At 39.7% G+C, this 27,089-nt stretch overlaps 1 protein-coding gene and 1 pseudogene across 5 annotated transcripts in view; both read right to left on the reverse strand.

Moving 5' to 3' along the window:
- The window catches only part of Ppp2r5e (protein phosphatase 2 regulatory subunit B'epsilon), a 175,673-nt gene that overhangs the window by 107,208 nt on the left and 41,376 nt on the right, over window positions 1-27,089 (reverse strand). The window lies entirely within an intron of this gene.
- The window catches only part of LOC147822737 (protein FAM135A pseudogene), a 34,578-nt pseudogene continuing 7,489 nt past the window's right edge, over window positions 1-27,089 (reverse strand). The window contains exon 1 of the transcript XR_015444992.1: window positions 1-27,089. This exon is cut by the window's right edge and continues 7,489 nt beyond it. The product of XR_015444992.1 is annotated as a protein FAM135A pseudogene (transcript).

The raw sequence follows: 27,089 nt of genomic DNA on the forward strand, positions 1-27,089 counted from the left end.
ATAAAAAATTACAAGGATGAATAAAACTGAACTCAAAACACTCCTTGAACAATACCCTTTGCATCTAAAATTAGAAAGGATGCAAATTTACATTTGTATAGCATCCAAAAGATTTTTAAATCATTCTCAAAAATATATTATTTAATTCAATGATCCTAACAACCCTGAAAAGTAGTCAACCAACCCTGGCTAAGTTTGATGCTCATTCTGGAATTGAAGCACTTGAATTACTCCAAACATGCATAATTTGCTAAATAGTATACACAGCTTTTTTTTTTTTTTTTTTGGTACCGGGGATCGAACTTGGGTCCTTGTGCCTGCACAGGCGGTGAAACCACTGAGCTAAATCCCTGGCCCTATACACAGCTTTTTAAATAACAAAGACCACATCTTTCTCTCTTTCTCTCTCTCTCTCTCTCCTTCTCTCCAGTAATGGAGACTGAACCCAGGGTCTTTGCTGAGCTATATCCCCAGCCAATCTTTATTTTTTACTTTGAGACAGGGTCTCTCTCATTAAGTCACCTACACTGGGCTTCAACTTATGGTCATCCTGCTTCAGCCTGCCAGCCTGCACCACCAGGCCCAGCCACAAGTCTATATTTTGTAGGGTATAAATCCATTGTTCCTCCCACTAAAGTTTATGTTAATATACCCCTTAATAACGGGGTTGCAAATCCCTGCTGGAATGGGCTCAAATATTACATACCATACTATGACTAAAACAGGCGCAACTAGTCTGAAGCATCTGATGCCCTGCTATACTGGTGTGTTACTAGAAAGCCAATTTTGACAGTTCATTCATTATGTTGCTGTCCTACATATTAATGAGCACACAGAATTCATTATAGACCACTGTAGTCAATATGCTCCCGTCTCAGAATTTCAAGTGCTTTCAAATTTATTAACAATTAGTAGTCATAAAATAACCTATAAAGTACTTATTCTTGACACTCATGAAAATAAGATCATATATTTAACACAAATTTAACTAAGTAAGCTGTTTTACTATAACTGACCAGTGTGCACTAGCAACTGAAAATTAAGCCATTTGGACTGTAAAGTATTAGTCTATTTGTTTTATGACTTTGTTACTACACATACACACACATACATTTCCATTTTTAAATGACTACTTACAAGAACTAAATCTTTTCCCCATTCCCATTTCATTAATGGGCTATTCTCAAAGGTATCTTGGGGGGGGGGGGACTGGGGATCAAGCTCAGGACCTTGCACTTTCAAGGCAGGCGTGGCAAAACCCCTGGCCCCTCAAATGTATCTTTTCATAAAGGCCACCATATCTACTAAATATGTGAATCACAGCTATGGAACATCATCAACATCTACAGCATTAAGACAGCATACAAGAACACTACTTCACATGTGCTTTGGTCAAACTTAACATACCATCTATAAGCAAATGTAGACTGCACTACTATTAAATAGTACAAATAACTACCATTTATTGAGTACTCAATACATATCAGGAACTACCATCCGGCTGTTTAAAAAGATAATAGCAAGCTGGGCATGGCAGCCCTGTAATACCAGCACTGGGGAAGCTGAGACAGGAGGATCGCCAGGAGATAGATAACCTGGGGTTACATAGTGAGTTCAGGGCCAGCCTGAACTACAAAGTGAGACCCTGCCTCTAAATAAATAAGTAAATAAATAAATAAATAAATAATAGCAGCTAACATACACTGAACTTTTACAATGAGCAACTAAAGGCTGCCTTAGTTTACTTCTCCAAAGGAATTATACAACTTTCGGAGCAAGTTGTGGTAAGAAATAAAGAAAACAAAACACATAACACTTAGCAAGTAGTAAGCACTCAGTAAATGATATCTATTGGTATTAATGTTAATACAATCTCTTTGTAAGCGGTCCAGCAGATGACACTTACTGTGATTTTTATGAAAACAACCTTCCAGCTGGCAGGCTGTATCTGCCTCAGGCAGTCAATACAAGGCCTGGCAGAATAACTCAAACACTGGGAGAAAGTCAGGAAACGATGCAAATAATTAATGGAAGAATTAGCATTTCTTTAGATAGTTTTTTCACCTGCCTTCTTTTTACTAAAGGAAATGTTCTACCCAAATGAAGCATCAATTTCTTTTGTACAACGTTGGCCTGCTATGTCTCGGATTCACAGAACTGGTACTGCTATTTAAAGAAAAAGATACTGGCAACAAGATTAACTATGCAATGTTAATGTCCTCTTCTAGGTTTCTATGACTTTTTTTCAAGTAGGAAAAAAACCACAAAAATCTACAAGTGTTTTAATCTCTAGCAAAATAGAAGAATTAATGTTACTATCTACGTGGTTATACATAATATACTGACAAAACTGATGGAGAACCTCCCAAAGGCATTCTAACAAGTATATCCTGATTACAGTCGGTTCCAGCCCTCACACTCCAAAGACCCTCTTTACCTTTTACTTTTCTCTTCTTTCTCCTCCCTTTCCTGCCTTGTTCACTCACTGAAGCCCCCCAGCACACACACACACAGGTTCTTACTAAAACATCTGTGTCAGGAAGCAATTTTTCCCATGATTCTTTCAAGAATGGAAACATGCACAAATGATAGGTTCTCTACCAAATCCCAAAAGAGGCACTGTCTCCTAGGATAAGCTGAACACACACACATCCACACACAAAGATCTACCGTGTCTATATGCCAAATATGTCAGTGTTATTTTGAGATGTCTACTAAATTACATACACACTAGATGTAAAGGCCCACCCAAAGTGTTTACTGATAGCACTTCCAGCGTTGCAGAATATAAAGCTGCAAAACACAAAAGATGCACAGGAATTGACTCCCTCCATCTTCTTGCCTTTCCTATTCCACGCTGCTTTCCTGAGCCTCCTTCCCACATCCCAGATAATGTTAAGCTCCAGCCAAACTGTTACCTGTGGTTCAGTTCAAAGACTCCACACAATACACCAGGTGCATGCAGGCACCTGTAGTCCCAGCTACCCAAGAGGCTGAAGCAGGAAGATGCCTTGCGCCTAGGAGTTTGAGTGATGCCAATCTGGACAACACAGCTAGTGCTCCTTCCCGAGAAAGGCCCCATGCAAGCCTTCACTCCCCTGTCTGGGCACACATGGTCCTTCCCATCATCTCTCCACCCATCCTTGGATGCCCCTCTCAAATGTCCCTTCTTTCATAAAGACTTTCCTGCCTGACTACCTTGGCCTGATCTCTCCCTTCTTTTCAGCTGTTGGGCACCTCACTCCAGTCTCTTTTATGGTACTTTATTTGACCTCATGATACAATACTGTGAGCCCCCTTGGAACTGTATTTAATTATATTTGTGTCCTTGTGTACCTATGAGACCAACACATAACGTGGAGAGAGCTAAACTGTCTCAAACCGATGTTTCTGTAACAAATAACTTATTTTAAATACAATTAACCATACAACAGACACAGCTGTACCCAGGTCTCCTAACAACCAGTTTTTCTACTTCAGAAAAACTTAAAGGAAGTTATTTGTCCAGAAAAGGAACAGAAAGCCAGTATCCTACTATTTAACAAGTTGCCTCAGTATCTACAATGTCTCCAACTAAATATATTACTTAAGAGTGAAAATAAATAGATCCAGTTGCTAAAACACTTAGAGACAATTGTAATGTACTCCACTAGGAAACCAGATTGGAATTAAGATGATTATCATTTCCTTGTCTCTCTTTCAAATTCCTCTGGTGTTTTTCCAGAGTTCCTAAATAGTTTTGCTAGTAATATCAACAGATATTTTGCTTCTTCCATGTAGTCACTAAAAAGCAGAAAAGAGGGCCGCAGATTTAGCTCAATGGTTCCACAGCCTGCCTCGCAAGCGCAAGGTACCAAATCTGATCCCCAGCACCAAAAACAAAAAAAAGCAGACAGGAAGCTCTCAGTGGTTAAGTGTGGATAAATACATGGGAATCAGTGCCAATGATGTGGACATTCTGAAATCACTCTGGTGGTTTCTGGAAAGCAATTCAGAGCCTACTGTATAAATCTGGGAAATATTTTAGTCCTTTCTACTTCACAAGTTGGTCTTTCAGCTCTCAAAACATCTTTAAACCGAATGAATTCAACTGCAAGCACTCCGGTGTGTCAAAGAATGCTTCCTGTTATTTCGAAAGCTCAACAGCATTTCACTTCAAGATTCTATCCTCACCTTGGCCATCTCATCACAATGACTTTTTGTTAATTACTCCTTCTGGTTCAGTACAAATGCACTTTGCTCAGATTAATCCAAACACTACTTTATTACAGTGTTAAGGTTTCCTTAATGTCCTCTGTCTTCCACACGTCCCAACTACTTCCCTTGTGTCTCCAAAGTATTAAATGACATTAATAAGATAATAAAAAGGGAACCACATTTTAAGTTACACAGTATTATATCCTCAGCTTACTTCTATTATTCAATCTCATCTTTCTGCTTTACTCCTTCCCCATATCTCAGCCCTCACCCCTACTTGGGACTACCACTTTCAAATTCTGTAAAACTGAAGAACCATGTTTGTCATTTAGCAGGCATTTAACAGATATTTGGTGAATGCTTTTAAGAGAAACCTGTAGACTCTCCTCATTTAAAAGAAAAAAAAACTTCCCCAAAAGGCTTCCATTAAAACTATCATGGATCTCTATGACCAAAAAGACCTAAAGAATCTAATCAACTCCAATTTCTGGTTTTACAGATGAAATTATGGAACCCCACAGATGTTAACTTATTTACCCAAATTCATAGATGATTAACAACCAAACCAAAATTAGTATCCAGGTCTTAAAACAGTTTCATTTTTTGCATAATACTGGTGGTACTGGATTTTCTTTAATTTCATTTTTTTTCTTTTATGGGGGGGTTACTTCTGATTATTAAAATATGAGCTCACCACAAAAACTTGGACAGTAAAAACTGAGCATAAAAATTGATTCATTGTTCTAATGTCACTACCTCTCATATATCCTCACTCAATACAAACTATATTTGTCCCAAACCTTATTGAAGTTCAAATCCAATGTAGTCCTACCTTCAATCTATAAAGCCATTAATGAAAGTAGAGCCCATTTTCTTCTTCACAGATTTATATAGTATCACACTCAATGCTGGTCAACAAATATCAAAATTCTTAATTAATTTTAGTGACCAACAGACTTCTTGATGACACTGACATTTTTTTCAAAGTTAAGTTCAATTCAGTTCAGTAAGTCATTTTCCTTTCCTCTAGGAGATGCTTTCCCAGATACATACCTGTTTTTTAAAAAATACATGTCATTGAAAAATTGGCATATGCACAGCTACAAACACAAAGATGCCCAAGTCAGTATGTGTCATCAATCATAACAATAAAACATGACATATTTTTTGTATTTCAAACAAGAATAGTTGTAAATATCAAGTACAAACATACATTTTTCCTAAATCATATGTCTTAGTATATGAACTCCTTTGTCTGAACATCCTATAATTCTTCCAGAGTGGAAACAGACGGAACAAAACTGTCCTGTCCAATATGGCAGCCCATATATAATGACTGAGTACTTGAAATATGACTAGTTCTAATTGAGATGTGCTATGAAAGTAACACACACAGGATTTCAAAGAAATAGAATTTTTTTAAATGTTTTTAAAAATCACTCATTTTTACACATATTACATGTTGAAATGGTCATAGTCGGCATTCCATATCCACAGGTTTGGCATCCAGATCATAGGTCATATACAAATACCATTCCATTTTATACAAGAGACTTGAGCACCTATGGATTTGGGTATCTGCAGAGAAAGATTCCTTCAGACTCCAAGAAACTGTATTTTAGATACATTGGATTAAAGTATATCCTCACAATTTCATCAGCTTTTTTTTAAATCTGGCTAGTAGAAAATTCAAAATTTCATATGTGGCTGGTATTTGTGTTTCATATCACATTTTCATTGAGAAGCACTCAAGTTTGATCCCCGGTGGGAAGGGGAGGGGAGGGGAGGGAAGGGAAGGGGACAAGGAAAGACAACAAAGAAAAGAGAAAACGTCTATCTCTCGGACCTGGACTGTCCCAGAAACTGTCTACTCTGTGGTCATAAAAGAAAATCATTCTCTGGGGCTGGGGATTTAGCTCAGTGGTTTCGCTGCCTGCTGCGTAAGCGCAAGGACCCGAGTTCAATCCCTAGTACCAAAAAAAAAAAAAAAAAGAAAAGAAAAGAAAATCATTCTCTGGTCTTCAATAACATAACCTACAGCTTACTTCATCTAAACAGGAATTACAGGTCCAGCTTAAGAAAACAGCACATCGAATTTTTACACCCTCACACACAATTCATATGCTAACCTAAACCCAAGCTTCCTTCTTATTCCAAAGTAAACTAACTTCATGAGACTCTTATTCTTTCCAGTTAAGAACTCAAAAGTCCTCGTTTCTTTCCTACATAATGGTTGACAGAAAGACTTACACTAAACAAGCAAAATTCCATGTTATTATGGCCCTGGAGCTTCTTATGAAGATTTTTAAAGAGTGAAATAAGTTCAAATTAATCCCATGGCAAGAATCAGGCATTTCTAAATGCTCTTATGACTCAAAACATTCTTCTGGACTCTCCCAACCTTTCTGCAAGAAATGCACTCAGGACAGTCATACCACTTAGGTCTCTCCTGTGTTAGCCCAGGTCAAGTACAAACTTGAAATATGAAATAAGAGTGGTTACTCTGAGCTCTCCTTGATCAACAAGTGTTTTGTTTTTGTCTGTAGGGTACTCGTTTTGGTCTGGGGGACAGGGGTAAGGGGGTACTCATCAGTTTTTTGGTTTGGGAGATGGGGTAAAGCATATTCTACATCCAAGGAAGAGAGGTATTTTTACTAGCCAGATAATGATAGCCAACTCTTCCAGCCCAAAAATTACCAAGAGCCTCACCAAAGACCCAAAGTTGGGTCTTCAGATGACTTCTGTAGTAGTAGATGTAGTCTGAGAGAGGCTCCAGCTAACTCTACCTGCCCCTCTCTATCTCTAGGCAAAATATTTTAAAAGCCGGCCAGGGACGTAGCTCAGCAGCATTGTGGCTCCCTGGCAAGCACAAGGTCCTGAGTTTGATCCCTGGTACCGGGGGTAAAAAAAAAAAAAAAATTTTAAAGCTAGAAACAATAAGGTAACTAACAGTAGACAGCCAACCTGGGAAACCAAGAAGAGTAGCCAGGCACAATACACTAAGTCAGTCTGGTATTCAGCCACAAGAAACAGAGAACAGGTTTAAGTAAAGGAACCAAGTAATTCTCAGGCAGGACACCCTAACTCCTTTGTATTCAAGCAGGATATGTTAGCTTTCTGTCATTGTAACAAATCCCTGAGATAATCATCTCATAAAGAAAAAAAGTTAATTGTGGCTCCCATTTTTTGAGTTTCCAGCCCACAATCAATTGGCCCTGCTGCTTTGGCAAGTGGTAAGGTAGGTAGCGCAGCACTAAGGGAGCCTAGGACAGAGAAAAAGCACACTTCAGAGCCAGGAAGCAAAGGCAGGAAGAGGAAGGAGTTGGGGGTCCTACTATCACCTTCAAGGTGTGCCCCCAATGACATAAAGACCTCTGCCAAAGCCCCACCTCCCAATAACGTCAAAGGAATGAGCCTTTAACACATGGGCCTTTGTGCAAGATCCAAACTACCATACAGCATAGAGTATCTCAGTCCTGGCACTGCTGATATTTTGACCCAGATCACAGCGGTGGACGACTCTTCTGTGGCTGTAGCTGTATTCAGTCATATCCCTGCCTCTCTGCCACAGCACCTGTCTAAGCACCCATCCCCTATCTCCTCCTGACCAGGTGTCCTAACAAAAACCCCTCCAGGCGCTGCCAAATGGATCCTAGACAAAAGCACACCTAGGTGAGAACTGCTGTTACAGGGCAGAAGCACTAAAAACAATCGCATCCACAGTCAAATCAAAAACAGCTTGCCTTGTGTCCAAGGTAATGATCTGTACTCAAGCAGTTTGGTCTAACACCATGGTAAGAAATATTTCTGACAAAATTTCTGATATTACCAAACATGAAGGAAAAAATCACACAACAAAGTACTCCAGGGATACTAACTAGGCAAGATGCAAACCACACAGGGTTCCTCAACTACAATGGAAGTGACAGTACCTGCCTTGGTACAGATAGTACAATGACAGTCAACTATTCAGAAAAGGTAATGTTCCCACACATAAAGTCAGTTATTTATGTGTATATATACATTATATGTACACTTTCGCTTTCCATACCAGGGATTGAACACACAGCCTTCACACTGAGCTACATCCCCAGCCCATTTTATATTTATTTTGAGACACAATCTTACTGAGTTTCTAGTAAACTTACTTTACCCAGGCTGGGCCTGAACTTGCAATTTTCTTGCCTCAGCCTACCAGAGCTCTGGAATTACAGGTATGTACCATTAAGTCCAGCTAAAACTATAACTTTAAAATAAAAATTAGATATATCTTTCTGTCACTGCCAAGCAGCAAAAGTTAACAGGCGTGAGAGCTGGGTGTGGTGAAGCATACTTGTAATCCCAGCACTCAGGAGACTGAGGCAGGAGAATCTCTGAGAGTTCCGAGCAAGCCTGGGCTACATAATAAGTAAGCCCTGTCTTTAAAACAAACAAACAAACAAACAAAAAACGTGGCAGCCTGACTGCAGGAGAAAGGTATACTCAGATAACCTTTGCTAGCAATGTTAATTGCTTCTTGTAATTTGGCAGCATCTACCAATTTTTTTTAAAGTCAGAATTCTATTTCTAGGAATTTATCTCAGATATCCTCACTTTAGCACATAAAACAATATGTATTAAGCAGTTCCTCCAGCATAGTTCATCACAACAATAAACTGGAAATAATCCCAAATGCTATAAATAAGGAAATGGCTTTGAATAAGAAACTATATATTCACACCTTAGAAAACTGTACAGCTTGGGCCAGGGATGTAGCTCAGTGGTGCCACACAGGCCTCACCAGCATCCTGAGTTTAATCCCCGGTGCCGCAAAACAAAACAAAACAAAGAAGAAAACTGCACAGCTATTTTTTTTTAAAGAAAACAACATGACAAACTTTTACAATGGAAATAAAATGTTTACAGAAATGTTTATAGTAAGCAAGGGTATGGTCTTATTTTTGTAAAAACAAATACATGTACACATATTTACCTAGGAAAAAATCTGAGAGAATACACAATACTTCCTTTCACTCGTTTGACAAGTGTGTTTCTATGTTAAAGCTATTTGCAGTATTTTTCAAGACTCATACATTATACTTGAGCCGGCCTTTGTTGTTTAAATTTAAGTCTTCAACCTTGTTTGGTAAATGGCACTACTTTTATAAATCAAGCGTTTGGGGTTATTCTACACCATACAGTGGGATGGAATGGTGTTCATTCTCCACCTATGTTATGCTGATACCGCTGAGCTTGCAAGAGTAACCCCTCAGAACATAATTAAATTTACCAAATCAACCTCAAAGACTTAAAAGAAAAGTCACACCCAGATGCAAAGAACTACTTTAATTTAGTAGAATATTTGTTTTTTATAAACATTTGACTTATAGTTTGATCTAGCAGAATCATACCATATGAAGTCAAATTTAAACGATTTTAAATTTTCCTTTTCAATGTATTGTTCTAAAATATCGAAAATGATGTGCCCTTCATTCTCCTACATAAATCTTGAATAGTAAAAGCCAAGTAAGTGTCTGAAAGATTGACAGAACTGACAATAAAAATTAAAGTCTCAACTCTAGATTTAGAATAAAATGTATTTTATATGGTGCACAGCAAAAAAAAAAAAAACCCGCAGATTTTCAAAACATTTTCTGGTTCTAAAATACACAGGCAGACATGCTTCAAAACAAAATGTCAGGCACTCACCATAATGGCAATGGCCTTTAAAGCACCCAGCACCCTCCCCTTTTCCCCAGCTCCAGCCAGTTTAACTGCTTTTAAATGGAACATTCTAAACTGCTAAAAATAAACCATCTCTACTCCCTTCAGCCTAAGTTTTCCCATTTTTCTATGACAATCTGACCTTTATTCAAGCAGTTATCACAAACACACAATACCCAGTGGATACTATTTCTAAACTTTTTATGTAAAAAGGCATAAAAATATGCTCATATTTCCTTTCCTTTCAAAGAACAAGGCAAAAGAACTTTGAATGTTTTTAGCCAATGAGAACCTTGGATCTAAAACCTGGCTCCAAGAGATTTCATAAACCGTGGTTCCCCATCCAAAGACCAGCCTTCTCTTCCCTAACTAGGAGCACCATCTCTAGATTAACTACTCATCCCCTCCTAAGGGGACTAACACACAGTGTAACACATGAGCCTACTCCAAGTTTACCTGAAGCTGGAAAGGTGCATTAAGGTCCACTGCACGTGGACATGGAACCAGCCTTTGATGGCCGGAAACACACCCATGACAGTGGCATCCTGGCATCCCATTTCTCTACTGTTCAATATTTATTTGGTTATAAATATCAACAGATCTCATTTTCTTATTCACTTAAAAGACAATAATACATTTGGCATTTGGTAAACTGAGCAGTAAGTGAATTCAGTTTCTACACCTTATGTTGTATATCGAGCACAATGACAACTGACTCAACAAAACTAACCACCTTATCAGAGCAAAGTTACTATCTTTTCTTTATAACTGAGTTAGGTTTTTTAAGTAGGGCCAGTCAAGTCTTGAGGGCTTTTGTCGATGTTTATACCTTAAATCTGTTTTTTTAAAAAAAAAAAGACAATGTGTTGTTATTGTGTAAAAAAGCAAAAGCTGGTTAAGTTCTACTTATAATACCTAATATCCACCTACTTCCAAGTATATGTACAGTATCAGTTGACTCCCTCAACCATTTCACTAACTTCTGGACATAGCTTTAGAGAAAAACGGTTTTAAGACCCTTCCTCTGCAAGGTTTTTTGTTTTGTTTTGTTTTGTTTTGTTTTGTTGGTACTGGGGATGGAACTTGGGTCCTTGCACTTACAAGGCAGGTGGCAGAACCACTGAGCGAAATCCCCGGCCCAAGAAAAATGGTTTTTAGGATTCATGTATAAAAACCTTTGCAAGATTTTAAGATGTTCTTAGATCTTTACATTACAGTAACTGTATCATTAATATCATTAAAGAAAATTCAACCGATTTTTATAAATCAGTGAGTAGTTTTACTTAAATCTTTATCAATCCCAAGCCCCTATATAATGTGACAAACACTAGTGCACTTAGGTCCAGGCCTACTGCACCTTCAGTATGCAGCTGTGGATCAGTCTGAATGACCTCTTACAAAAACTTCACATCTCTCTCCAGCTCTTGTCATCCCCAACTGGGAACTGATGTCAGGAAATATTAAGTGTAAACTGCCTGCTTATAAGCAAAGCAATTCAAATAAATATTTGAAATCTTAAGTGAAAATTTATTGTGTGTCAGGCACCAAAGTGTTTCCCCCATAAAACTACAATTCTAAATTTAAAATCAAATACAGGAATTTACTTCATAGGTAATTTTTAAGACATGTTAGTCATAAAAAAGCCTCAGAACACAATGAAACATAGGACGTGCCAACTTCCACTCCATTGCCAAAGAAGGAAGGGCGTTTGGTCCTGACCTCCCCAACCCAACCACAGCATTTGTAACTGAAAACCTAAATACAACTGTGAAGTTATCACAGGTCAGAGCTGCCCAAGGAAGCAAGAACGCACAGGGTAGAAATGTAAAATATAAATCATACAACAGACACCTTGTTGTGAAACTGGATGGGCTGTGACAGTAATGATAGGAATGAGGGAGAAAGCGGGGGAAAACAGATTTCTATAGCCTTCCCTTGAGCCTTACACAGAGAGCATGAAGAGTGGCTGAGAGTGTCCTGTTTGTTATAAGAAATCAATCACTCTCCCTTCTGATAAGCCCCAAGAGAACATCAAGCCAATATTCTAGGGCAAGTGTCTCACTTTACAGATGAGGACACGGGCCGGGTCAGGCAGCAGACTCACACTAAGTCCTGATCCCAGCTCTCCAGATCCTCTCCTTCCTCGTTCAGTCTCCAGTTTTTTGTTCCGTACTTCACAATCCCTCTCATAAGTTCTAATATGCATGTGAATGAATTACTGGGAGGGAGCAGTGCTTGGAATCAAGCCGAGGGCCTCCAGCATGCTTGGCAAGGCTCAACCACAGAGCAACACCCCCTCCCTGTCTCCAACAGCCAATCCAAGTTCCCTTTAGGCACCCTGCAGATCACCTAAATTAGGCCTCAGCAGTTCTCCCAGCAATGGAGGTGTGGTGACAAGCATGGTTTGGGCACTGTGAATTTTTCTCATAGGAATGGTCTTCCTTGCTCTTGGAAACCTATGAGAAATTCATGTGTTTTTTAAAATTTAGTTTCAAAAACAATTTTTCAGAAACAAATTCACTTAATCAAAGTAAAATTTGGTTTTCAAAAATCAATGCCCTGGATTTACTTTGCCTTTAACTAAATCAGATGGCTGCATCATCTCTCATTCAAATAAATACACCAAAATGCCAAACTAGGATGCATAATTACACCGCCAACTGCTGCAGCTCTTTTCACCAGCTAAAATCTTTGTGACAGGATATCGTTTATAATGACTAAATTCTAAACTCAGAACTTAGGGCACAGTAATGATGTGAATAATTTTTATATACATTCTTGGAAGATTAACTAGTAACCACACAGATACAATACACAACAATATGGAAGAACACAAAACTAATCAATTAGAAATATGACAGCTCTTCACACAACAACAGCTAAGATTTATAGAGCACTTGCTGGGGTCAGAATCAGTATTAAGTGCTTTCCACATGTTAACTCATTTGTTCTTACAAACCTCCATACACATACAATTATCATCCCCACTTCGCAAATGAGGAGACCCAGGCAGAGACAAATTACCTGACAAATACACAGTTAGAACTTGAAAGGAGCCAGGATTTAAACCCAGGTACTGTAGTTCTACAATCTGCACAGAAAATGTACACATGATATAAAGATAGTGGAAATTTCATGTGAAATGTTCCAAAGAGATAAATCTAGAGATGCAGAAAGTAGATCAGTGGCTGCCTAAGTTTGGGGAGAAGGACGGATGAATGGAGAGTAACAGCTGAGGACGGGAACAGGGCTTCTTTCTGAGGTGATAAAAACATTCTAAACTTAAGACTGTGGTGGCGGTTACACATCTCTGTGAATATACTAAAAACTAACTGTACAACTTTAGTGAGTGAGCTGTACTGTATATGGACTATATCTCAATAAAGCTATTCTTTTTTTTCAGTACTTGGAATCGAACTCAGGACCTTGTGCTTGCTAGGCAGGCGTGGTGCCACTGAACTACATCCCTGGCCCAGTATGCCTATTCTTTAAAAAAGAGCGATGTGGGCCAGGGATTTAGCTCAGTGGTTTTGCCGCCTGCTGCACAAGCGCAAGGACCCGAGTTCAATCCCCGGTACCAAAAAAAAAAAAAAAAAAAAAGAGCAGTGAGATATATTTAAAACTGAACAATATGCAGTAGACAAATGGAGAAGATAATTAAATTAGTACTAGAGGAAGCACATTTCTTTATTTTTCCAATTTTAAGTCTAAATATTTTTTTTTTTTTGGTACCAGGGATTGAACTCGGGACCTTGCACTTGGCAAGGCAGCCACCGGAACCACTGAGCTAAATCCCCGGCCCCTAAAATTATTTTAAAATAAGCACCATGGAGGTTTTCATAAAGAAAATCATCAACGCAGTACAAGGTGTAACCACATTCAGAGGCAGGTGCTGCCCTTCCTTCTAATACCAGTAACTTTAATTCCTTGCTCCAGTTGATATAGGACCCCTAAATAATCTAAGTAATGTCAGGGAAGTATTATAACCCAGCCTGCTAGACATCCAAAATGCCGAGTTGGTGTTCTCTAAAATGAAGAATAAATTCTAGGAACAAAGGAGTTAAGAGTAGGAAGAATTTATTGAGAGAAAGATAGCTTCTGTCTAAGAGAGAGAGATGGGGTACCAGAGGGTTGCCCCTCCACCACCCCCCCTTTCAAGGATGTCTTGAGCAAAGTCACCAGGTGAGGTGGAATCAAGGTGGGACAAAACTATAGTCCAGAGGAAAATCACAAGGTGGTTATGACGTGGGGCAAAACTATGATCAACCAGTAAGATTAGGAGGATAGTCACTTGGGCCGGAGATTTAGCTCAGTGGTACCGAGCCTGCCTGACAAGCTCAAGGTGCTGAGTTCGATCCCTGGTATCAAAAAAAAAAAAAAAAGAGTACAGTCTCTTAGGTAATACTGATTAAATGGGGATCAAATGGGGAAACAAGTCAATAAGCAAGCATCCATGGAATGAAAAAGGATTTTCCGGAAAGGAAATGGGCAAGGGAGGTTTTGGTCCCCACTCAGGGTGATTGATGTCTATTTAAAAATATCAATGACTGCTATTTGTCCCTAGAGGAAGTATGTGGGTGTAGTAGTTTCTCTTTTAATGCTGATCTTAAGTAAATGTGTTTCAACTGTCTTCTGTATAAAATCCCTGGAGGGCCCAGCCCTGTCTAACTGCTTACAACGTATCCAATTAACTTAGATGCCCTACAACGCGGTGAGGACCCCATGAAAGGGGATATAAACAAGTACGTTTCCAAAGCCACCAAATACCATCAATTAGGAAGGCTCAGTGTTACTATGGGGATTTTATGAACTCAAAAATATCAGAGACTCACGAAAAGCCAGGCATGGAGCTGCACACCTATAATCCCAGCACTCGGGAGGGAGGCTGAAGCAGAAGGGTTGCCCCGAGTTCGAGGCCAGCCTGAGCTACATAGTGAGTTCAAGACCAACCTAAACTACACAGGGAGACCGGGTCTCAAAAAATAAACAACCTCAAGAAACACAGTAATAGTAAACTGCTAATCCTTAGTGAACACCTTGTACCACACTGTTCCAGCACTACTCATTTACTCACAATAATCCAGCAGGAAAAATACTGTTACCCCATTTCAGAGAAGCAGCAACTCACAGACTAGCCAAAAGGCACATGCTGAGCTGAGGCATGAACTTAACAGGAACCCAGCATCCGTGATCTTGATCCATTTGGGATACTCCCTCTGTATTAGTTAGGGCTCACTAAAGAACAGATTTAATATAACATATATGATATACGAGACAGGCTTACAGCGGCCACCGGCACATCAGGTGAGGAAGAATGCAAATGGGCATCCCCAGGAGAGCTGAACAAGCCAGTCCAAGGTGAAGACCTGGAGTTCACTGCAGTCCTGTTGGTCTCCGAAGAGGCTACAGTAGGAGACTGGAGGGTCTGTGCTGGAAGCACTAGAAGACTGGCGCTCCTCCGAGGAAACCAAAGCGAGACTTCTTGCGTCCCCTTTACCTTTCATCCAGGGTACAAGCCTACTGGCTGGTGCTGCTCACACCTGTGGCGGGTCTACTTGGCCACACCCAGAACTATCCAAATCCAATCCATTGGACGTTTCTTATGCAAGTGGATACAACAGTTACGATCACAGCCTCTAAAGCAAAAACGATTAACATTTTTTGGAGAGCCTTTCACTCAGCTCTTGCACTTAGGCCCTGCACAGGATAAATAAGATGTAATCATAGCCCACAGGGAGCTTGCAATGGGAGGATCAGGCCAGTAAACCTCAAAAGCCACTGCGAGAAGAGTGCTAATAAAAGTAGGGGGGCTGCTGTGGGCTCAAGGGACTGTCCCTGAGGTCAGCAAGCAGCCTTCCAGGGGGGACTGCTCAGCCACCTCAGCACCTTCTCAGACCAGAAAGCTCACCAAGGACACAGGAGGAGGGAGGAGTAACCGACAAAGCAAGGATAAGGGCAGCAGAGAGAAGTCCAGGACATAGAAAAACATGAATGTAGGGAACAGGCAAAGGAAGACCTACTTTCTCCACTGAACTTGGAGGGGAAATGCATATCATGGCAATTCATCCCTATTTGTCTTCACAAAGAGGAAGGTTCAGAGCTCCGCAAGGAGAGAAAAAAAGGATGAAATGGGGTGGGACCATAAATTATTCCATTATTATGCATACACTGTGACTCAAAGAGGGTAAAGACTTCCCAAAGGTCACACACAGGGTAAAAGCAGCAAATCACCAAGGCCTGTTCCTCTTCTAATACCATATTCCTCTTAAGAAATGATACCAGTCTGTATAATGACACTAAACATTCTTTAAGATAATGTTTGATCGACAGAACTTCAATTTAAATAGTTCTTAAAACACTACTTGTGCCTGCTTATAAAAATAATGAAAATGAAACCCTAATGAAAAAAGAACTCTAAAACTTAAGCAACATTCAACAAATTTAAGAGTCCAGGCCAATTTTAAATCATCTGTATTAACACAATTCTACACTTCTAAATAAAAGCAAAAATATCACCATATTTTCTATAATATGAAATAAAGACATGAGAAGCAATTAAGTTGAATATAAACAGTTACTGGGTACTATTAAAAGAACGAAGAAAATCTAAGATTATTTCTACTTTCAGAGCATTTAAAATCTTACTGAGAGAACTGGATTCTTTTTTATATTAAAGGACAAGAAGAGACAGGTGTGATGATGCATGTCTGTAATCCCAGCACTCGGGAGGCTGGGGCAGGAGGATCATCATGAGTTTTGAGGCCAGGCTGGCTACACAGTGAGTTCAGGGCCAGACTGAACTACATAGTGTGACCCTGTCTCAAAAAAAAAAAGGGAAGTGAGGGTGATGGTGCATGACTTTAGTCCCAGCTACACAGGAGACTGAAGCAAGGGGATTATTTGAGCCCAGGAGTATAATCCCAGCCTGTGCAACATAACAAGACCCTGTCTCATAATTAAAAGGACAGAGAGGCCCGGGATTTAGCTCGGGGGCACCGCGCCTGCCTTGCAAACGCAAGGTCCTGAGTTCGATCTCCGGTACCAAAACAAAAAACAAAAAGGACAGAGAACTATATACATTATACTGTGCACAACCTGTGAAGCTATATATGGGAGCCCTGAAAGCTAAAACTACTAAGCAGGACAGTATAAAATGAAACACAGAACATAAATCAAAATCACACATTAAGGACCTACAAAAAACACATAAGAAAGTTGGGAGTTTAGAAGGAAGCACCATCGAGGTGAGCTAACCTAGATGGAAAGGTTCTCAGGAAGCCTCCCTCTGGAGCCGAACTCCTATGGAGACAGAGATGGAGCCTATCTTGGAAGAAATGAGTAGAGCTAAGCCAATGAAGTCATCAAAGGACAAGGAGCCCAGAGTGCCAGGTAGCCCAGATCAGCTGGCCCATGTGGGAGGAGGAAAGAGCTCTATGAGGTTGTGACTCAGGATTCCAACTACCTGGCCTGCACATCCCCAGGTGTGATCCTCTGAGCCACAACAATGGGTGGAGTGAGCAAATGAGAAGCAACAACTGAAACTAATTCCTGGGGTGACAAGTACACACAATGGAGTATAAAAACAACTGTTTACCACAGCAAGGAAGTGGCTACGGAAAGTCCTAAGGACAAAAACAGTCCATTCAAATCACATGCTAAGATTGCAGGGAAGACACTGTTTTAAAAAGAACGTTCTACCTACCATTATCCTTCCCCAAAGCATTTGAATGCATTTTCTACCTGAAAAGCACAAATAATTAGTCTCCTCTTAGGTATAATGAAACTATGAGAACTGCATGCGGGCCTTGTTTATTTCAGGAAATTTAGGTGGCAAGAGGTGAGAGAAAAATCTCTATGAACTCAAAACCCCTCCTCCTATGCTCTTCCAAATGTGCTTTACTAAGAAAAGCCTGATTTTAAGTAAGCAAAGCAAGACAAAACAGAAAATCTCATTTAAGTTCTGATTAAGAATACAGCTGTAGGACGGGGATTTAGCTCCGTGGTTCTGCCACCTGCCTCGAAAGCACAAGGTCCTGAGTTCGATTCCGCGTACAAAAAAAAATACAGTTGTAAAATCACATGCCAGTGTCCTCTAAGTCCAACACTAGAATACATGAGTTCATAAATGAAATCTCTTTAAAGGGCTAGGGAATATGGGAATTTCTGAATAACTCCCAACTACTTCCAAATTTCTCTTCCAAAAGAAGAATCAGCCATAGGTACAGATTATTCCTACCATGAAACCTGAGTAATCACTTGCATCTAAGAACTGTTTATATTGTGCAGATTCTAACTTTCAAAGTTCTGATTTCTCCAAATGCCCTTTACATTTTCTTGGCATAGTTTTTCTTGGTAATCAAAAAACTTCCATCCAACAAGTCAATCAATCAACTGTTGACAACTATTTACTCAGCATGTTGGAAAAAAATCTTGCTACCACTCTAACTGGGGAAGGAAACCAACACCCATGAAAAGTGACAAGGTGTAGAACCAAGTGCCTGGCCCATTTTAGTCACACTCCATCCCCAGAGCACTGCACAAATATGTGCTCTATAAACACTGTGAAATAAATGCCACTGAGTCAACTTTGTCACTTCTGCATCTGGCAAGTTCCTAGTATGATGTTTGCTTAAAGAATGATACCATGCTCTTCACACAAATATGTCTCCTATGACTCAGGCTAAGCTGGAGATCACTGAGGACTAAAGTAATCTAGAAATATTTCACAGGAAGAACAAAGTCTTGAGACATGAACTCTATGAGCATTACTAAGATCACCTGATCTGGTAACTCCCAAGGAGTTCCCACAGATGCCAACAGCAGCTCTGCGCCCTAAAAATGAAAAAGATAGTTAAACCTGGTGGTGAGTAGTTTCAAACTGAGGAAATCCACACCACAGTTGTTATCACAAGAGTGATGAACACAGCCTGCTCAAACACAACCACACAACCCGTTTCTCCAGGCACTCTGCTCTTCCACTCTTTTCCACAGGCAAAGAGGCTACCTTCTGAGTGCCACCCTCTCAAAGGCAGTCGCTGGTAGAGCATGGACTACAAGCCAGAGATGCCCTTTCTGAGGATGTAAGTCCTCAGCCTGCTGCACATCCTTCATAATATTAATCTAGTTGGTTCATGAAAACAGACACCAGCCGTATCCAACACAGCCTGCCTTTATTTGCCTCCTTTAATGTTATAATAAACAAATCTTTGTACTTACATCCATTAACTATACCATATATTTTATATGCAGTCCAAGACAGTATCTCTTCACTCAAAAACAAGAGGGCAAAGAAAGGGTGGGCCGAGGTTGGACAGAGGTGGGGGACCAAATGAGTCCCTTTGACTGACAGAACTCCTCCACAGGGCTATCCATGCATCCTGTCAGGCAACATGGACTACCCACCCTGCACACTGCATGAGGCCAGGGGACCAGCTGGGGACACAGTGCATGAGGCCAAGCAGAAAATACCACAAATAAGCTTTTAAAAAAAGTATGAGGGATATTATAATATGAAAAAATACACAACCTAGGAATCCAAGAGAAGAAATAAAAATTTTGTATAAAAAGCCAGGGAAGACTTTTAAGGTGTTGTTTCTTGGCTTCCTCTCTTGCCTCCTTCAATGAATACTTACTGAGGATGTAATACGTACTGAGCACTACATGGCTCAACAGTGAACATTACTCCTGAAAGACATAGCAGGGAATTTACAAAGAAGGGTAGGGGTGGGAAAGGCATCTTAGTGAAGGAGAAAATGCACAGCAGCAGCATGAAGTAGAACAAGGCTATGGCTGAGGTGAAGGTGACAGGTTCAGCATGTCAGAGGGAGAACACAAGAGAGGGAAGGGAGGAAAAGTCTCTCTTGTAGAGAACAGACTGATGTGGCAGAGCAAAGAGTGACTTGATGATCATTGTCAACCAGTATATTTGTGGCAAAACTGACCTTAACCTAGGTATTCTATTTCTTAGCACGACTTTCTCCAAAATATCTAGGGATTAAAAAGCAGTGAGAAAACACAGGCAACAAAAGAAAAATTAAATAAATAAGGGACATCAAGAAAAAGACAATCCACTGAACAGGAGAAAACAATTCCAAATCCTATTTCTAATCAGGAATTTGTACACAGAATATAAAGAAAATTCTTACTTCTCAGTAATAAAATAGCCCAAAAGTAGGCAAAGAATTTGAACAGGCATTTCTCCAAAAATATACAAACAGCTAAGCACATAAAAGATGCTCCACATCATCAGGGAATGTAAACCATACCCACTATGATGGCTGTAATCAAAAAGAAAGCAGCAAGCGCAAGCAAGGATATGGAAACGCTGAGTCCTGGTGCATGACAAGCGTGATGTCAAAGCGCACGGTGGTGTGGGAAACAGCTCAGCAGCTCCTCAGAAGGTTAAACAGAGTTACCGGACCCGGCAGTCCCACTCCTGCCTGTTTACCAAAGTGAAACTGTGTCCACAAATCTTTACACGGAAGTTCATGACAACATAATTCATAACAGCCAAAAAGTAGAAACAAGCCAAGTGTTCATCAACCAATAAAGAGAAAAACAAAATGTGGTTCAACAGAGTATTACTCAACCATAAAAAGGAATGAAGAACTGATGCGCAGAGGAACCTTAAAAACATTACACTAAGTGAGAAAAATGAGTCACAAAGACCACACTGGACATTCTGCTTATATGAAATGTCCAGAAAAGGTAACTCCATAGACACAAAGTAGATTAGTGGAGGTCTGGGGCTCTAGAATTGTACAGTGGTGATGGCTGCAAAACCCTGCAAATAACACTCAACACCAAACTCTATACAACAATACAAAAGTTAAAAAAAAAAAAGAGAGAAGGTGGGGAGCAAAAATCTCCTCAGAGTCAAAGCTCAGAACACCAGGCTGCCAGGGGTGAACAGGAATACTGAACACACACTCGGAGCTCCTTCCACACTGGTGCAGATGGGGAAGGGAAAGTCTCAGTAGCTCAGGTAAGCAGTGGGCACTACAGTACTGTGGATGGGCCTTCAACCCCCACCCCCACCACCAGATGCCTTACAGAAAGGATCTGGGCCAAAAGGGCCCAAAGAAGCAACAAGGAACACCCTCTGCCTGCTTCATTCATGCAGGAAGCCCCTTGTCTTGGTTATTTTTCTCATCCCTGAGACAAAATACCAACATCCAAAGTTAAAGGAGGAAAGGCTCATTTTGGCTCACAGTTTGTACAGGTTTCAGTCCATAACTGGCTGGCTCCAAGGCAGGATAGCATGGTAGAGGGGCATCGGAGAGGACAAACAGTTCATGGTGGGCAGAAGACAGACGGCAGAAGGCACCAAGTGACAAGCGACAAGCCCTTATATATTATCCAGGCTACCCTATCCTACTCACTCACACCCTTACTCCTAGCACCATTAATCCTAGCATTGCACCATAAATTAATCCCAGTCTCGCACACTCTAGATCCAGCCACCTCTGAAAAGCCCCACACATGACCACATGAGGCTTTGAGGGGACATCTAGACATAACCATAACAACCATTCTACAAACTCCTCTTTCCAGGCATCCATCCATCTACTCTATTTGCTCATTACTTGGGGGGGAGGGGGGGGTCCTTTCCAGAAACCATAGGACAAACACTGTAATTCTCCCTGGAACTATTAACTTTCCTTTTTAAAAAAAAAAAAATCAATTTTTATAATGAAAAGAAACTACACATTGAGCATTCCCAATCTAAAAAATTCAAAAATTTCTGGGTGGCAACATGGTCCTCTAAGTGGAAAATTCCACATCTAAACTCTTGTGACAAGTTGCAGTCAAATGTACACTCTGGATGGGTATGGAGGCACATGCCTGTAATCCTAGCACTTGGGAGGCTGAAGGAAGAGAATTACCTAAAGTTCAAGGCCTGCCTGGACTATATAGTGAGTTCAAGGCCAGCTTGAACTACACAGAGACCCTGTCCCCAAAAAATGAAAATTTTTAAATAATATTTTTTAAAAACCAAACAAATGAAAATTTTTTTAAATGCACACTTAAAAAAAAGTAAATAAAAATAATTGTATAAATTATTTTTTATATAAAGTGTATATGAAACATAAATGAATTTTACATTCAGATTTGGGTCCCATTCCCAAGATATATCTGTCTCCCCCTGGTCTCCTCGCTCCATCCCTCTTGGTGGTAACTAGAGATTGAATCCAGGGCCTTCCCACTGATCTACAACCCAGCCCTTTTTTAATTTAAAAAAATTTTTTTTTCCCATACTGGGGATCAAACTCAGGACCTTGCACTTGCGAGGCAGGCGTCAGCACCACTGAGCTAAATCCCCGGCCCAATTTTTTAAATTTTGACAGTCTCTTGAAGATGCTAAATTACCCAGGCACGCTCCATTTTACAATCCTCCTGCTCCACCAGGTTCAGCTGAAGAATCTCATTATGTATATGTAAATATTCCAAAATCTGAAAAAATGTGAAATACACAACCCATCTAATACCAAGCATTTCAGATAAGGATATTCAATCTCCAATATGTTATGAAATATAAAGATATGTGAATTTTAAAATAAAAACAGGAGTTCAATGAAATTGCAGGAATGCAGCAAGGCTGGTTCTCCTACACTGAGGAGCATCTGCTGGGTAATCCGAGCAGTCCACTAGGGATGTGACCTGTTTCACTCCCACTCCTAGGAACCTGGCATGAGTGGCTCTGCGCACACCAGCATGCCCTTGCTTTAGCTCCGGGCCTATATCACCCGGTGAGTTTTTCCCTGCTTGCACACACCACACACCACTGTGCACCACAGCACCATGCTCACCATTCCCAGAGGCCACAGTGCTCATGAATGCTGGGCAGCATCCTCCTGCTGCCAGTCACCCTTAATCCCATCTCCTCCAAACTAACTACATGTATCCCACAGTCACGCAGGAGTCAGAATGTCACATAGGACCTTGCTCTCTTGGTGGCCAATCTCCTGGGTTATTTATTTACTTATTTTGGTAGTACTGGTGATTAAACCCCGGATGGGCCACCAAGCTAGCCCCAGCCCTTTCTTTTTGAAGGGGAGGAGTAGGGGTAGGGTTTTAGTAAATTGCTTGGGTTGACCTTGAACTTCTGAATCTCTTCCATCAGTCTCCTGATTAGTGAAATTACAGGCACAGTGCCATTACATCCAGCCATTTTCCTGAATTCTCCCAAAAACTATGCCTCTGCTAAATATCAGCTCACATTTCTTTTTTTTTTTTCAAACTGAAGAACTTTAATAACAGTGACAATTGTGAGAACGCATCCATTTGTTAAAATACTGAGATCTTTGTAGGACAAAAAAAATATATAGCAAAAAAATGATTAAATAAATTTAAAATTTTCATAGAAGCCATCTCTGAAAAACCAACAGCCAATATCATACTAAATGGTCAAAAACTGAAATCCTTCACACTAAAATCAGGAACAAGACAAGGATGTTCATTATCACCACTCTTGTTCAATATAGTTCTGGAAACATTAGCCACAGCAATTAGACAACAGAAAGAAATAAAAGGAATAAAGATAGGAAATGAAGAAGTCAAATTGTCATTATTTGCAGATGACATGATACTCTACATAGAAGACCCCAAGAACGCCACCAAAAGTCTTCTAGACTTAATAACCAAATTCAGTAAAGTAGCTGGTTACAAGATCAACACACAAAAATCAACAGCTTTCCTCTACACCAATGACAGACTCACTGAGAGAGAAATAGGGCAAATAATTCCTTTCACAATAGCATCCAAAAAACTGAAATACCTAGGAATCATCCTAACAAAAGAAATCAAAGACCTCTTCTCTGAAAACTATGGCATTCTGAAAAGAGAGATTGAAGATGATATCAGAAAATGGACAGACATCCCCTGCTCCTGGGTAGGAGGGATTAATATAGAGAAAATGGCCATACTTCCAAAACTGCTATATAGATTTAATGCAATTCCAATTGAGATCCCAGAAGCATACTTCATAGACCTTGAGAAAACAATCCAAAAATTCATTTGGAGCAAGAAGAGACCCAGAATAGCAAGAGCAATTCTAGGTAACAGAGACATGGCAGGGGGTATGACAATCCCCAACCTGCAACTATACTGCGAAGCTTCTGTGATAAAAACAGCACGGTACTGGCAAAGAAACAGACTTGAGGACCAGTGGAACAGATTAGAAGATGCAGAAACAACGCCAGACACACTCAGCCATCTCATCTTTGATAAAGGAGCCAAACACCCTCACTGGAGGAAAGACAGCCTCTTTAATAAATGGTGCTGGAAAAATTGGGCTTCAACTTGCCAAAGATTAAAACTAGACCTGTATCTCTCACCATGCACTAAACTAAAATCAAAATGGATTAAAGATCTAAATATTAAAATAGAAACTCTGAGCCAGTTGGAACAGAGGTTAGGTAGAACCCTTGAAGACATCGGTGTAGGAAAAGATTTTATGAACAAAACCTCAGTTGCCTGTTAACTAGCACAAACAATCAACAAATGGGATCTCTTCTTATTAAAAAGCTTCTGCACAGCAAGAGAAACCACCAGCAGTGTGAAGAGACAACCTACAATGTGGGAAAATATCTTCACCTGCTTTTCCTCAGACAAAGGTCTACTATCTCGAATCTATAAAGAACTTTAAAAGATCAGACCTCCCAAATTTAAAGACCCAATCCGAAAATGGGCATCTGAAATGAACAGACATTTCTCAGACAAAGAAGTAGAAATAGCAAATAAATACATGAAAAAATGTTCAACATCACTGGTCATTCGAGAGATGCAAATGAAAACAATGCTGAGATTCCACTTCACTCCAGAAAGAATGGCTGCTATCATGAAATCAACCAATAACCAATGCTGCTGGGGCTGTGGGGAAAGAGGAACCCTGCTCCACTGCTGGTGGGAGTGTAGACTGGTGCAAGCACTGTGGAAATCAGTATGCAGATACCTCAAAGAACTAGGACTGGAAGTCCCATTTGACCCCGCTATTCCATTCCTGGGGATCTTCCCCAAAGAATTAAAAGAATCATACCACAGTGATATATGTGCACCCATGTTCATAGCAGCGCAGTTTGTAATAGCTAAAACTTGGAAACAGCCCAAATGCCCATAAACTGGAGACTGGATAAAGAAAATGTGGTTTTTTAATAAAATGGAGTACTACTCAACCATAAAAAATGAGAAATTAGAGACATTTATAGCAAAGTGGATGCACATTGAGGCAATACTCTTAAGTGAAATAAATAGGACACACATGTGTAAATGCCGAATAGTTTCTCTGGTGTGAGAAACTGAAAGTGTAAATAAGGACTAAATGTATAATAGGTAATGTGAAATAGGAAGAAAAGGGGCAAAGGGGAACGAAGTGGGAGGGCTAAGGGAAAGGATAGAAGGGAATGGGATTAATATGAGAAAATGGAAAAATGGGAACAAAATCTTTGTAAATAGGGAGGAATGGAGGGGTTGAAGGGAGGCCTGGGCAAGGGTGAAAAAATAAGAACCAAGAGAGAATATGTAAAGGTGCAAATTTCCAATGATGAATGTCATTATATTGTATACCTAAAATGTACCAATGATTAGAATGAATAATCGATAACGTAAAATAGGAAGAAAAGGTCCAAAGGGGTAGGGGTAGTGGGAGGGGCAAGGAAAAGGAAAGAAGGGAAAGGAAAAATGATGAGAAATGGAAAAAATGGAAATAAAGTCTTTGTAAATAGGGAAGGGTGGAGGGCATGAAGGGAGGGCTAGGAATGGGGAAAAAATAAGAACCAAGATGCATTATGTAAAGGTACAAGTTCCCAATGAGAAATGTAATTGTGTTGTGTACCTACAATGTACCAATAAAAGAATTTAATACAAAAAAAAATTTTTTTCTGGCTTATTCAAATATACAATGATAAAAATAATTATTCTGAAGAGATAATTACATGTACTTTTTTTGTGTATATGAGACAGGGTCTCGCTACGTAGTGCAGGCTGGCCTGGAATTCCCTGTGCAGCCCAGGCTGGCCTCGAATTCATGGTGATCCTCTGCTCCAGGCTCCGGAGTGCTGGGATTACAGGTGTGTGTCACTATGTCTGGCTTGCATGTACTTTTTCATGAGCTGATATTTGAAAATAAAAGCTTATAAAACTACCATAAAAAGTCTGAATTTAAAAAATAAAATTAAAATTAAAATAAAATTTTTTTAAAAGTCTGAATAAGATTTATTTTGCCAATAATTTACCTTCTATAAAATAATATGTTAAAATATTCTGCAAACTAAAAATGCTATACAAAATCTAAGTAATACGATTTTTATAATATATATATGCAGGTACAGTACTCCTCATGGATTGAAACTGCAGCTTGACTTTTAAAAGATTTAAGTAATTTTTAAAATGTTAAAACACTGAATATGTTATTTCTTGAAGTGATATAAAAGGAGTACAGATCTGAGGTAACTTAAAGTCAAATGTATGAAGTTGTTCCAAGAACCTACAATCTGCTTAGACGGTCAAATATTTACAAGTATAGATTTAATTTACCTTCCTACTATTCTATAGATAATTATATTTGTTTTCTGATTATATTTTAAGGGGAATCATATATTGCCATAACATTTTTTTTAAAATTCTATCAAGACTCATTTCAAATTTAGTACCGAAAAGCTAGTTCTCAGTATGATAACAGTTTTAAATTGCAAAAAGTGATTATCAAAGGTTGAAAAAGATGAGACTGAAAGAGAAATAAAAGTAAAGCATATAAACATTTTAGTTTTAGTATACAAGAAGTACAGCAAAGCTGGTAACTAGCAATAGAAGATTGAAGAGAACGACGTGAACCATAGGACAGGCCTGGCCACTTTTAACATACCCAGTTCTAGTTTCTGACAAGAGGGAATCTCTTCTGTTACCATAATGAAGCAGCTGTGCAATCCCTTGAAGGCTAGCAGCAAAATGGCACAAAGGGTATAATGAAAACAGTAGGCATGATGGAGGAAGGAATCAGCAATGATGAAACTGCAGCCATCTGGTGACAACTGTTTTGTGTAGTTAATACCAAAGACCACACTTTCAAGAGTAGGAATCACAGAATCTCTGTTTTGTGCTGGTGCGTTTCTGTTTAACCGAGTAGTCTTCACAGGGCGAGGGAAGCTTACTAGTGGTTGGTGTAGTGAAACCAAGGATGCATGGACCGTAAC

Source organism: Heterocephalus glaber, unplaced genomic scaffold, assembly GCF_053883595.1.
Source record: "Heterocephalus glaber isolate CG9 unplaced genomic scaffold, H.glaber_assembly_v1.0 deba00001608, whole genome shotgun sequence".
NCBI classification, from domain to species: Eukaryota; Metazoa; Chordata; class Mammalia; order Rodentia; family Bathyergidae; genus Heterocephalus; species Heterocephalus glaber.